The 12,226-nt window shown below is 38.5% G+C and overlaps 1 pseudogene; it reads left to right on the top strand.

The window, feature by feature from the left end:
• Positions 1-1,285: 1,285 nt before the first annotated feature.
• Positions 1,286-9,663, top strand: LOC118012688 (annotated as a pseudogene).
• The last annotated feature ends 2,563 nt before the right edge of the window (positions 9,664-12,226 follow it).

Below are 12,226 nucleotides of genomic sequence, written 5' to 3'. Positions count from 1 at the left end.
TGATCAGTGATGTTACTACTGCATTGGTTTGGGGGCACTGCAAACCACACCCTTATAAGACAGCGAAGCTAATCAATAAATGTTTTGTGTGTTCTGACCGCAGCACCCACTGAACATTCCCCTGTCTCTCTCCCTGTCCTCAGGCTTCCCTATGCCCTGAAGCACAACAATATGGAAATAGGCCAATTACTAACCCTACAACGGCTTCTAAGTACTCAAGTGAAAGGAAGAGTTGCACGTCTCTCACTTTAAATCAAAAGCTAGAAATGACTAAGCTTAGTAAGGAAGGTGTGTTGAAAATGGTCACAGTCCCAAAGCTAAGCCTCTTATACCAAGTTGTGAATGCAAAGGAAAAGTTATTAAAGGAAATTAAAAGGGCTACCCCAGTGAACACATGAATGATAAGAAAGCAAAACAACCTTCTTGCTGATATGGAGAAAGTTTTAGTGGTCTGGATAGAAGATCAAACTGGTCACCACATTCCCATAAGCCAAAGCCTAGTCCAGAGCAAGACCATAACTCTCTTCAATTCTCTGAAGGCTGAGAGAGGTGAGCAAGTTGCAGAAGAAAAGTTGGAAGCTAGCAGAGTTGGTTCATGAAGTTTAAGGACAGAAGCCAGCTCTATAACATATAAGAGCAAGGGGAAGCAGCAAGTGATCCAGAAGATCTAGCTAAGATAATTAAAGAAGGTAGATGCACTAAACAACAGATTTTCAAGGTAGACAAAACAGCCTTTTTAGAATATGCCATCTAGGACTTTCACAGCTAGAAAGGAAAAGTGAGGGCCTTTGAAGCTTCAAAGCTTCAAAGGACAGGCTGACTCTCTCATTAGCAGCTGGTGACTTTAAGTTGAAGCCAATGCTCACTTACCAGTTGGAAAATCCTAGGGCTCTTAAGAATTATTCTAAATCCACTCTGCCTATAAATGGAATAACAAAGCCTAGATAACAGCACATCTATTTACAACATGGTTTACTGAATATTTTAAGCCTACTCTTGAGAACTGTTCAGAAAAGAAGATTCCTTTCAAAATATTACTGCTCTTTGACAATGTACTTGGTCACCCAAGAGTTCTGATGGAGATGAGGCAATGAGGTGAATGTGGTTTTCATGCCAGCTAACACGGCATCCATTCTACAGCCCAAGGATCAAGGGGTTAATTCAACTTTTGAGCTTTATTATTTAAGAAAAACATTTCATAAGGCTACAGCTTCCATGTATAGTGATTCCTCTGATGGATCTGGGCAAAGTAAATTGAAAACTTTTTGGAAAACTTCACCAGAAGATGAATGATTCACAGGAAGCAGCCAAAATACCAACATTAACAAGAGGTTGGAAGAAGTTGATTCCAACCCGCATGGAGGACTCTGAGGGTTTCAAGACTTCAGTGAAGGAAGTAGCTGCAGATGTGGTGGAAATAGCAAGAGAACTAGAAGAATAGCCGTAGGATGGACAGAATTGCTGCAAGGTCAGGATAACTTGAGCAGATGAGGAGTTGCTTCTTGTGGATGAGCAAAGAAGTTGGTTTCTTGAGATGGAATCTACTCCTGATGAAGTTGCTGTGAAGACTGTTGAAATGACAACAAAGGACTTAGAATATTACATACATTTAGTTGATAGAGCAGTGTCGGGGTTTGAGAGGATTGATTCTAATTTGAAAGAAGTTCTGTAAAATGGTATCAAAGAGTGTCACATGCTGCAGAGAAATCATGAGAGGAAGATACAGCCTACAGTATAGTATACACATAACTTTTACATGCACTGGGAAGCCAAAAAATTTGACTCACTCTATTGCAATATTCACTTTATTGCAGTGGTCTGTAACTAAATCTGCAATATCTCCAAGTTGTGCCTGTACTTTGTGTTTTCCTATGTGCTTTTATGAATCAAGAGATGATAGAGAAAATAAGCTCAAATATAGAATTATTTGAAATGATCAGCCTTAAGAAAAGGGTCATATAACACACACACATATACACATACACACCAAGACACTAAAAGTATAATAGTATATTAAAACCTACAATGAAATTACTAAAGAGCAGAGGTGATATTAGAAAATTAGGAATCAATGATTTGAAAGACAGAATGTGAGGGAAGAAGATAAAGTGAAGTCTTTGGATAAGAAATATTTCATAGAGAGAGGCCAAGGGCTACAGAAGCGACATATGAAGGACAGTGATCCTGAAAAATAGCCAGGAGGAATTGAAGCAGAACATGAGAGCAGGGAACCTTGGTGTCTAAGAACATGGGTCCTTGCATCAACAGGCATAGATTCAAACTGATTAGGTTGAAAAAATTGTTCAACTATTTTAATCTTGGGATTATCATCTATAAAATGGGAACACTAATCATTCCTACTTGATATGGTGGTTTGGGGAGTTAAAGCTTCGTGCAAGACACCAAGGAAGAATTCCAAAATAGCTAAATTTGTGGGGAAAAAATCCTTACCTAAACATGTCTTGATTTGTGTTTAATTTCAAGAGTAGTTTTTGTTCTCTTGTATTTTCTATTTTCTGATTAGTAATGGTAGTTTTGGGTTTGTTTGTTTGTTTGTTTTGTTTCCTGGATGAAGGAAAAGAGGAATCCCACAATTAGGAAAATAGAAAAATATGTTCCTTTCAAAGGAAGAATCACTCTGATTTCAGTCCTTTCCTATGTTAAAGAAGAGATCATGATGTGCCAATATCCATGGGATTTCCTTTTTTCATCTTTATCCAAATTTAATTCAGGAAATGAATAAATACTTAGATTTTTAGAGAAACTATTCAAGTTTGATTATTTTGTTCCCAGTCCCCTCCTCAGCCCACTCCATAACCACTATATCCCACTAGTGCTATAACAAATGATCACAAACTTAGCACAGTAAAACAATGCAAATTTATTACCTTACAGTTCTACAGGTCAGAAGTTTTACCCAGGTCTCATTGGGCTAAAATCAAGGTGCTGGAAAGTCTGCATATCTTCTGCAAATTCTCGAGAAGCATTTGTCTCCTTGCCTTTTCCAGCTTCTAGAGGCTCCTGCATCCTTGGACTACGGCCTCCTGCCTCCTCCTTCAAAGCCAGCAACAGTAGATAGCGTCTTTCTGACATCACATCACTCTAATTTCCTCCCCTGCTTCTCTCTTCCCCTTTTAAGAGCCCTTGTGATGATAAGGAACTCACAAGATAATCCAGACTAACCTCTCTATCTTAAATTCAGCTGATTAGTAACCTTAATTCCCCCTTGCCATGTAAAGTAACATATTCACAGGTTCCAGATATCAGGATGAGGACATCTTTTGGGGGGGGCATTATTCTGCCTACCACAGCCAATAAACAGGCTTTATCAGTAAAAAGAAACATTTTTGAACACTGAGAATGGAGCCTCCAAGAGGGCCTTCCTTTCCCATCAGATACACAGCCTCCTCTACTAAGAAGTAAGTGACTGATTTGGGGGCCATATATATCAACATCATCTACTCACTGTTTTGGTTTTTTGGGGTTTTTTTAATGAATTAGTAATACATTCTTATAGTTTAAAAAGAGAAGATTTTAAAAAGTATCTAGTGAAAAATATCCCTCCTAATGCTGGTTCCCACATCTATCTGTTCAAAACTTCTACGCACTTACAACTCCATTGACACATTCCTGTGTATACTATATTGTTTGTGCATATTCAAGCAATTACAGATACATCTAAATTTTTTGACCTATTTTTTTAACCTCATAGTTTCTATACTCTGTACCATATTTTCCTTATTGTGGTAAAAACATATGCCATAACATTTACCATCTTAGCCAATTTCTAAGTATACAGGTTAGTAGTGTTAGGTACAGTCACATTATTGTGCAACCCATCTCCAGAACTTTTCATCTGGTAAAACTGAAACCCTGTACCCATTAAACAACAACCACCCATTCCCCCTTTCTCTAGTCCCAGGCAACTACCATTTTACTTTCTGTTTCTATGAATTTGACTACTCTAAGTATCTCATATAAGTAGAATCAGTATTTGTTTCTTTGTGACTGGCTTATTTCGTTTAGCATACTGCCCTCAAGGTTCATCCATGCTGTAGTATGTGTCAGAATTTTTTTTCCTTTTAAGGCTGAATAATATTCTATTGTATGTATACACATACAACCACATTTTGTTTATCCATTTATCCCTGGAGGGATACTTGGGTTGCTTCCATCTGTTGGCTATTGTGAATAGTGCTATTATGAATATGGATATACAATGTACCATGATGTTTTCATCTTATCAATGTTATAACTTGGAGATCTTTGCATATTACATATGAAGAGCTTTTCATTTCTTTCTTTCTTTTTTGAAAAATAATATCATAATATTTTGTTATATTGATGGACCTCTATAGAGCTAATACATTGAAGAACATCTATCTGTATGCTTTCCACTTAGCAGAGTTTTCAAGGTGAAAAATTTTATCCTCAAAAATCTATTCATATTCAACTTGTCTTTCTTAGAAGTCATCAAAAAGAAGAGATTCCTAGGTATTTTGACTGAATTTCTCTGATAAAATTAGATATATTTGAATTAATTTGGAGATGAATAAAAATACTGAACTCAGGATTGGAAAAATCTGGACAGTTAGCATTGAAAATGTTTAAACAAAGGATTAAGTAAGATAATTGTTATAATATGGCTACATAACTAAACACATGTTTTAAAAATAAAAATTAAGACACAGTACTAAGTTAATAATGATTTAAAAATAATCTGAATGAAAGTTTAGATATTATAACACTAGAATACATTTTCATAAAATGAGGGGAAATTAAAATTTGCTAAATTCCTTAGCCTGTATAGACAAGTGTCAAAGATCTTTATGTTTTTTGTGTTTGACAATTCAAGAAATACGAATTAAAACATGGTCAACATAAAGATTACCAGTAATAGAGTTTAAAATTATATGAATGCATTACAAGTTATCAGAGAATAATGACACTTTCCACTTGAAATCCTTGGGCAGAGGGAGAAGAAAAGGCAAGAGCATTGAGAAAAATATCAAAGCACCCTCAGAAGGTGAGGTTGGAACTCAAGGAATCAAAAAAAAAAAAAAGAGTGAGGTTAAAGGAAATCTTAACCAAATAAATAAAAATAACTAAACTGGAAAAATAATACAAACAGGGTAAGGAAGTTCAGAATTGGAAAATACCATATTTGACAAGAGAGACAAAGAAGTTTATTGGATACAAGGAAACTAGAGACAGATTTGCATCTACTCCAAATGGTATAATAGGAAAAGAAGAGTCTAGGAGGCTTATTCCTGGGTAAAGTTTTGGATTATCAGTCAGATACTGGAAGATCCAAGAGACCTGTATCAGAAAGAGAATGCACAGGTATGAATTGGGAAGGACACAGATGGGATTTGCAAAATGCATGCACATACCCCAAAGATACATAAGAAGAAAGTTATTTGAAGCTCTGCCATGCTTTCTGCATACAAGAAAGATAGCATAAGGATTCCACCACCTTGAGAAAAATGGGAACAAAAGTAACCTCCAAAGTTAAGTATTTAAAATCAGTGTGTAAGATACACATTTAGGAGAGGACGTTATTTTTAGATATCTACTTTGAGTCCAAAATAAAATCACATAAAAAGAGGTTGGCTAGTAGCATTGATGCAATTAATTTGCAAGGTAGGAAAGAAGTCATAAAATGTAAGTGAAAGGCATATTCTTTTTTTTTTTATGATCCTATGAAAATAACCAAAACTAATTTAATAAAAGCTGGAAATTCAATTAAAATTTATATGGAAGAGGAGCAAATTCCTTATAATAGTAATATTTCAGAACTGAAGGCCCCTCAAAGAACATTCTATTCTACTGCTATATTAGAAAAGGAATATGTAAGACAATCCATGAGGAATAATGAAGAGGCAAAAAGCAAATCAGCCTTTAAAGAGACAACAGTGGCTGCCAACATCAAAAACCTTCCAGTTTCTCAAAGGAAAAAGTGGAAACAAAGGCTTGGAGAGCTGAATTAGATATTCATATCTGCAAATGAATTTTATGTGTATAAATAGAAGAAAATAGATGAAGAAATATAGAAGAAAATATTCTTTAAATAGAAGGCATTCTTGTTTATAGATTTTGGCAAAAAGAGAAAAGGAAAGACAGAAGGCAAACAAAAACAAATGCTTTTACATTTAGACATCTGAGAATAAAGAGAAAGAGTTACAAGCCAAAGAAATAAATGCTTTCAGATGGCACAGAAGGAGAATCCACAGATGACATAGGAGGTCACCGGCCACAGGTGAGCAGGCGGGGATAAGACCTGGAGCCGTGAGGGTTACAACCGTGTCATGGACAGCTTAGGCCAGGAGGAATAAAAGGACTGATGGGCCAAGGCAGAGGCACAGGTGAACGGAGCCTGATATTTTGATGATCTGATCTTCCAGTTGGTATCTTTTAAAAATTTTTTTTCCTAGCAATGCTCGAAGACCCAGAAACTAGAGAGAGATATTGGAATGAGTTGCCAACATGCCCCTGGGATTTCCCCCGGAACAGAATTTCAAAATAACTTTTGCCACGCTCCTTTATGCAGCCCACTTCATTAGAACTGATGGGTGAGGTTGCCAGGACTGACAGCTTCCTCGCTCCTGGCTCCAGACTCTGTAGTTTGGGAAACAATCAGCCCCAGAAGTCATCAGAATAGGCACCTGCTTCCTTGGAATTATAACTGGGAAGTATCCCAACCTGAAATATTTCCCACAGTCTCTGAAACCCCCGTCAGAGGCTCATCATTTAGATCTGGGAGGTGGCTTTGCCTAGTTTTACACATGCTCTTCTTATGACCTAGAAAGCTCCTCTCTCCTCTCTAATATGTCTGACCAAGGCCTACTTATCCTCTATAGATTAGCTTCCTGTCATACCTTAAGGAAGTCATTCTGAATACTCTTCACAGCACTTCACATCTGTAATTATACATCTGTGTACAAAATGAATAAAATTTTAAAATTTTGCCTGATTAATGAGAACCATATATATTTGATCACTAATGAATCTTCAATATAAAGCAAAGTACTTTGCAATAAATACTGAATATATAAATGAATGAGTGAATGAATGAATGAATGAATGAAGATATAGATACCCTCAGAGAAGTAATACTTTAAAGCAGTGGTTCTCTAAGTGTGGTCCCTGGAAGAGCAGTATCTTCATCATCTAAGAATCTCAGACCCTGCCTCAGACCTACAAAATGGGGGTTGAGCCCAGCCATCGGTACTTTTACAAACTCCTCAGATGATGTTGATATATGCTCAAGTTTAAGAACCACACCTTAAATAAGTCTTCATCAGCTTTTTGCTTTATGGAAGGAAATACAGACTCAAATGCCTACAGAAATCATGAAAGTTGCATAAATGAGTGACATAAAGGGAACAGGTGTAAAACAATAAGGAGTAGTGGAGACTGTAGCAAAATAGAGAGCAAGAGCACATGCCCCACCTAAAGAGGTGAGCTCCAAGTGACATTACCAATATAGCAGAGTGGGAGACCCCACCTTGGTTCCTCCAACAAAGAACAACAATTAGCTATCCATGAACAAAAATAGCTCTGGGAGAGTTCAGGGGTCCACTTAAAAAACCTCAACAACACAGTTGGGCAAAACAAAACAAAACAAAACAAAACAAAAAAACCCTGAGAATGACCACAGAAAAGGAGTAAAAATTATTTCATTTTGCCTGCATCTGCCCATCCTCTAGGCTGACACAGCTCAGCACCAAGAGGGAACTCCTCTCACTAGGAAAAGAAAAGTGGGGTGAGCAACCACTTCCCCAGCATCTGAAGCACTACAAGGAAGGACCCACTTCAGTCTCACCCCATCTAGAGACTGGCATAGCTGAGATCTAGAAATGGCTGGGCACAAAGAAGAAGGGCAGGGGCTACCAACGTCAACCTCTTGGTGGGAGCGACCCTAGTTCCCAGTGGCCTTCTTTGCAGAGGACCATCGCAGCCTTCACTGCTGAGATTCTCAACAGCACTCATGGATGCTGTGGACTCTCCCAGCTGTCATCGCTGAAGATCCCATCAGAGAGCCCAAAAGACTGCTCTGCAGGGGATCTCAACAGCTTCTTCTGCTGACGAGACCAACAGCGAACACAGCTGCTGCAGACCCCTTGCAGCTCTCACTGCTGACGGCCCCATAGATTTTTGTGTTTGCAGACTCCAGCTGCCTGAGGTCCTCCTTGCTCTCCACCCTGGCCAGAGCCACCCCAGTCGACATCACTCTGAACAGCCTAGGCCTGCGATCCAACGAGGCCACCCCACCCACTGCTAGCCACAGCTTCTGCAACTGTGTGTGTGCACAAGTCCAGCCGGGACCATGCACCTGCTCTGGCCACCGGAGCCAGCCCAGACTCTGGTCACTGGCCTGTACTGCTGCAGGGGCTTACAGCTAAACCCTGATGCCTCCCACCTGCATGCCACCAGCCCCAACTCCGATCACTGGCCCCCACTGCCGTGCACGCACCTGAGGTTAGTCCTTGCAGCCACCTGAGTACAACAACGGCCTAGGGCCCTGCTGCATCCATACCTGGCTTCGGCCCCTGCCACTGGCCGCTGCCCTTGCCACTGTGCATGTGCCTGCTGCCACCCTGCCCCCACACAAGCACCTGCAGCCAGCTCCCACCGTCGATTATGTGCACCCCTAGCTCTGGCCACCAACGCCACCTGCCCTGGTTCCACGGCATGAAATTTGGAGGTGCTGCTGAGAGCCCCAACAGCTCTTGTATCCACCGGGAACCCCCTACGGCTCTTGCCAACAAGGATTGCTGATATCACAGATCACAGCTGCCTGAGCCAACAATTCACCATTTCCCCCCAGATCCAGACCAACCACAGGCCCCCACACTTGGTGCCCCACAGCGGTAGACCTGAGGCCACAGCGTGCTCCAGCATGCCCCTACCCACAAATGAAGATCTTTCCTTACCAAAGTCAACTATAAAGTCTAGAAGAGGTGACTGCTTCTTCAAATGTGCAAACTCCTATGCAAGGCTACAGAGATCACAAGGAATCAGACCAATGTGACACCACCCAAAGGAAAACAAAAAACTTCCAGTAACCACAAAAAAATGGAGATCTATGAAATGCTCAACAAAGAATTCAAAATAACTATTCTAAAGAAGCTCGGAGAACCACAGGAGAAATGGATAAACAATTTAACAAAATCAGGAAAACAGTACAAGAACAAATGAGAAGTTCAACAAATAGAAAATATAAAAAGGAACCAAACAGAAATTTTGGAGCTGAAGAACACAATGCGTGAACTAAAAAAAATGAGAACTTGCCACTTGCCCTCTGACCCGCTGCCGAACACCAGTGCATTCTGCGCCCCCCGACCATACCCGCCGGCGTGTCCTGGCCACCTACCTGAAAATGTTCACTGCCAGCCTCCTGACCATGTGCGCCGGGGCCAAAGTGGTGCACAGGTACTACCAGCCGGACCTGACAATACCTGAAATTCCACCAAAGCCTGGAGAGCTCAAAACGGAGCTTTTGGCACTGAAAAAAGGACAACATGAACCTCAAGTTTCTCAACAGTAGAAACCTCAAAATGCTTAACTCTGCCAAGAACTCCATGAATAATATTATAAGTATTAAATATAGGGCGCCTGGGTGGCTCAGATGGTTAAGCGTCTGCCTTCGGCTCAGGTCATGATCCCAGCGTCCTGGGATCGAGTCCCGCATCGGGCTCCCGGCTCAGCGGGGAGCCTGCTTCTCCCTCTGACCCTCTCCCCTCTCATGCTGTTTCTCTCTCGCTCGCTCTCTAAAAATAAATAAAATCTGTAAGTATTAAATATATATTTTTAAAGTTTATTGAGTCAAACTGGTTGTCTGCAAGAGGTGCCCAGGTGTTAACTGATGCATTGAGATTTAATTATGGATTGACCAGTGTTTCTTGAAAACTGCCAAAGTTTATATCATCAGCTTTTTGAATGTTATTTGAATAGATACTTAGTCTTGGATATCATGTGAGACAGAATATTTACAGTGTTTCCTATAATTAAATTTTGGTTTAATTCTGGTTTATTTCTCTGAATAAGCTTGACTATCATGGTTTATTTCTGGTTTATTTCTCTAAATAAGCTTGACTATCATGGCAAATGGGAATTATGAATTAACAATAATAAAAGTGTCATTGACAATGAAAAAAAAATGAGAACTTAAGTAGGAAACCCAGTCAAGCAGAAGAAAGAATCAGTGAGCTCTAAAACAGGTCATTTGAGATTATCTAGTCAGGGGAGAAATAAAGAAAAAGAATGAAAGGGAATGAAGAAGGCCTATATATGACTTATAGGACACAATCAAGCAAAACAAAAGTCACATTATGGAAGTCCCATAAGGAAAAGAGAGAGAGAAAGGGACAGAGAGCTTGTTTAAAAGAATAATGGCTAAGAACTGCCCAAATCTGAGGAACGATGTCAACAACCAGGTACATGAAGTTCAAATGTCTCCAATCAGGTTAAACCAAAAAAGACTTCACCACGATACATTATAGTAGCACTGTCAAAAATCAAAGACAAAGAGAATTTGAAAGCAGCGAGAGAAAAGAAGCTCATCATATAAAAGAGAGTCCCTCATAAGACTATTAGCAGATTTCTCAGTAGCAGAATATATTTTTCTCAAGTGCACATGGAACATTCTCCAGGATAGATCGTATGTTAGGCCACAAAACAAGTCTTACAAATTTAAGAAGCTTGATTGAAATCATATCACATATCTCTTTTCCTACCACAATGCTATGAAACTAGAAATCAATAACAGGAAGAAACATGGAGAAGTCACAAATATGTGCAGATTGAATAACACATTCCTGAACAACCAATGTGTCAAAGAAGATATCAGAGGGGATATTTAAAAATATCTTAAGACAAACAAAAATGGAAATACAACATACCAAAACTTAAGAGATGCAGCAAAAGCAGTTGTTAGAGGCTAGTTTATAGTGATAAATGCTTGCATTAAGAAAAAAGAAAGATCTCAAATAAACAGCCTAACATTATACCTTAAGGAGAAAAATAAGAACAATCTAAGTCAAAAGTTAGTAGAAGGAAGGAAATAACAAAAATTAGAAATAAATGAAATAGAGATTAGAAAGACAATAGAAAAATACCAATAAAACTAAGATTTGGGTTTTGAAAAGATACATAGAACTGATAAATCTTTAGCTAGACGAACTATAAAAAAGGAAAGAAGACTCAAATAAAATCAGAAATAAAACAGGAGACACTACAACTGATACCACAGAAATACTAAGGATAGTAATAATAATAAGTCACTTTGAACAATTAAACACCAACATATTGGGTAACCTAAAAGAAATGGATAAATTCTTAGAAACATACAACCTACCAGGACTGAATCATGAAGAAATACAAATTTGGACTGTAAACTAATAACAAGTAAAAAGATTGAATCACTAATCAAAGTCCCTCAACAAAGAAAAGTCCAGGCCATATTGCTTCCTGGAGAAATCTATCAAACATTTAAAGAAGGATTAATAGTAATCCTTTTCAAACTCTTCCAAAAAATTTAAGAGGAGGGAACACTTCCAAACTCATAAGGCCAGCATTGCCAGACAGGGACATTGTGCGGAAAAAAAATTATATGCCAATATCCCTGATGAACTTAGAGGCAAAAGTCCTCAGCAAAATACCAGCAAACTGAATTCAACAGTACATTAAAAGGATCATATACCATGATGGAGTAGGATTTATCCTTAAGATGCAAAGATGGTTCAATGTATGCAAATCAGTAAATATGATACACCACCTTAATAGAATAAAAGATAAAATTCATATGATCATTTCAATAGATGCAGTAAAAGCATTTAAAAAATGTCAACATCCTTTCATGATAAAAAGAAAAAAACACTCTCAACAAAGTGGGTAATAGAAGAACAGACCTCAAATAATAATGATCATATATGACAAGCCAACAACTGACCGACACCATGCTCAATGGTAAAATCCTAGAAGCTTTTCCTTCAAGATCAGGAACAAGACAAGAGCACCCACTCCTATTGTACTAGAAGTCCTAGTCAGGGCAATTAGACAAGATAAAGAAAAGTTATCCTTGAAAAGGAAGAGGTAAAACTGTCTTTTTGCAGAGGGCATGACCTTCTATATAGCATTCTCAAAGACTCTAGCAAAAAAACTGTTAAAACATGTTAATAAATGTAATATTTATTCATAAATAATAAACAAAACTATTAATAAA

The sequence above is a fragment of the Mirounga leonina genome, unplaced genomic scaffold, assembly GCF_011800145.1.
Source record: "Mirounga leonina isolate KUSES-001 unplaced genomic scaffold, KU_Mleo_1.0 Mir_151, whole genome shotgun sequence".
Classification (NCBI taxonomy): Eukaryota; Metazoa; Chordata; class Mammalia; order Carnivora; family Phocidae; genus Mirounga; species Mirounga leonina.
Note: the sequence above shows the minus strand (reverse complement) of the source record. Positions and strands in the feature narration are given on the sequence as shown.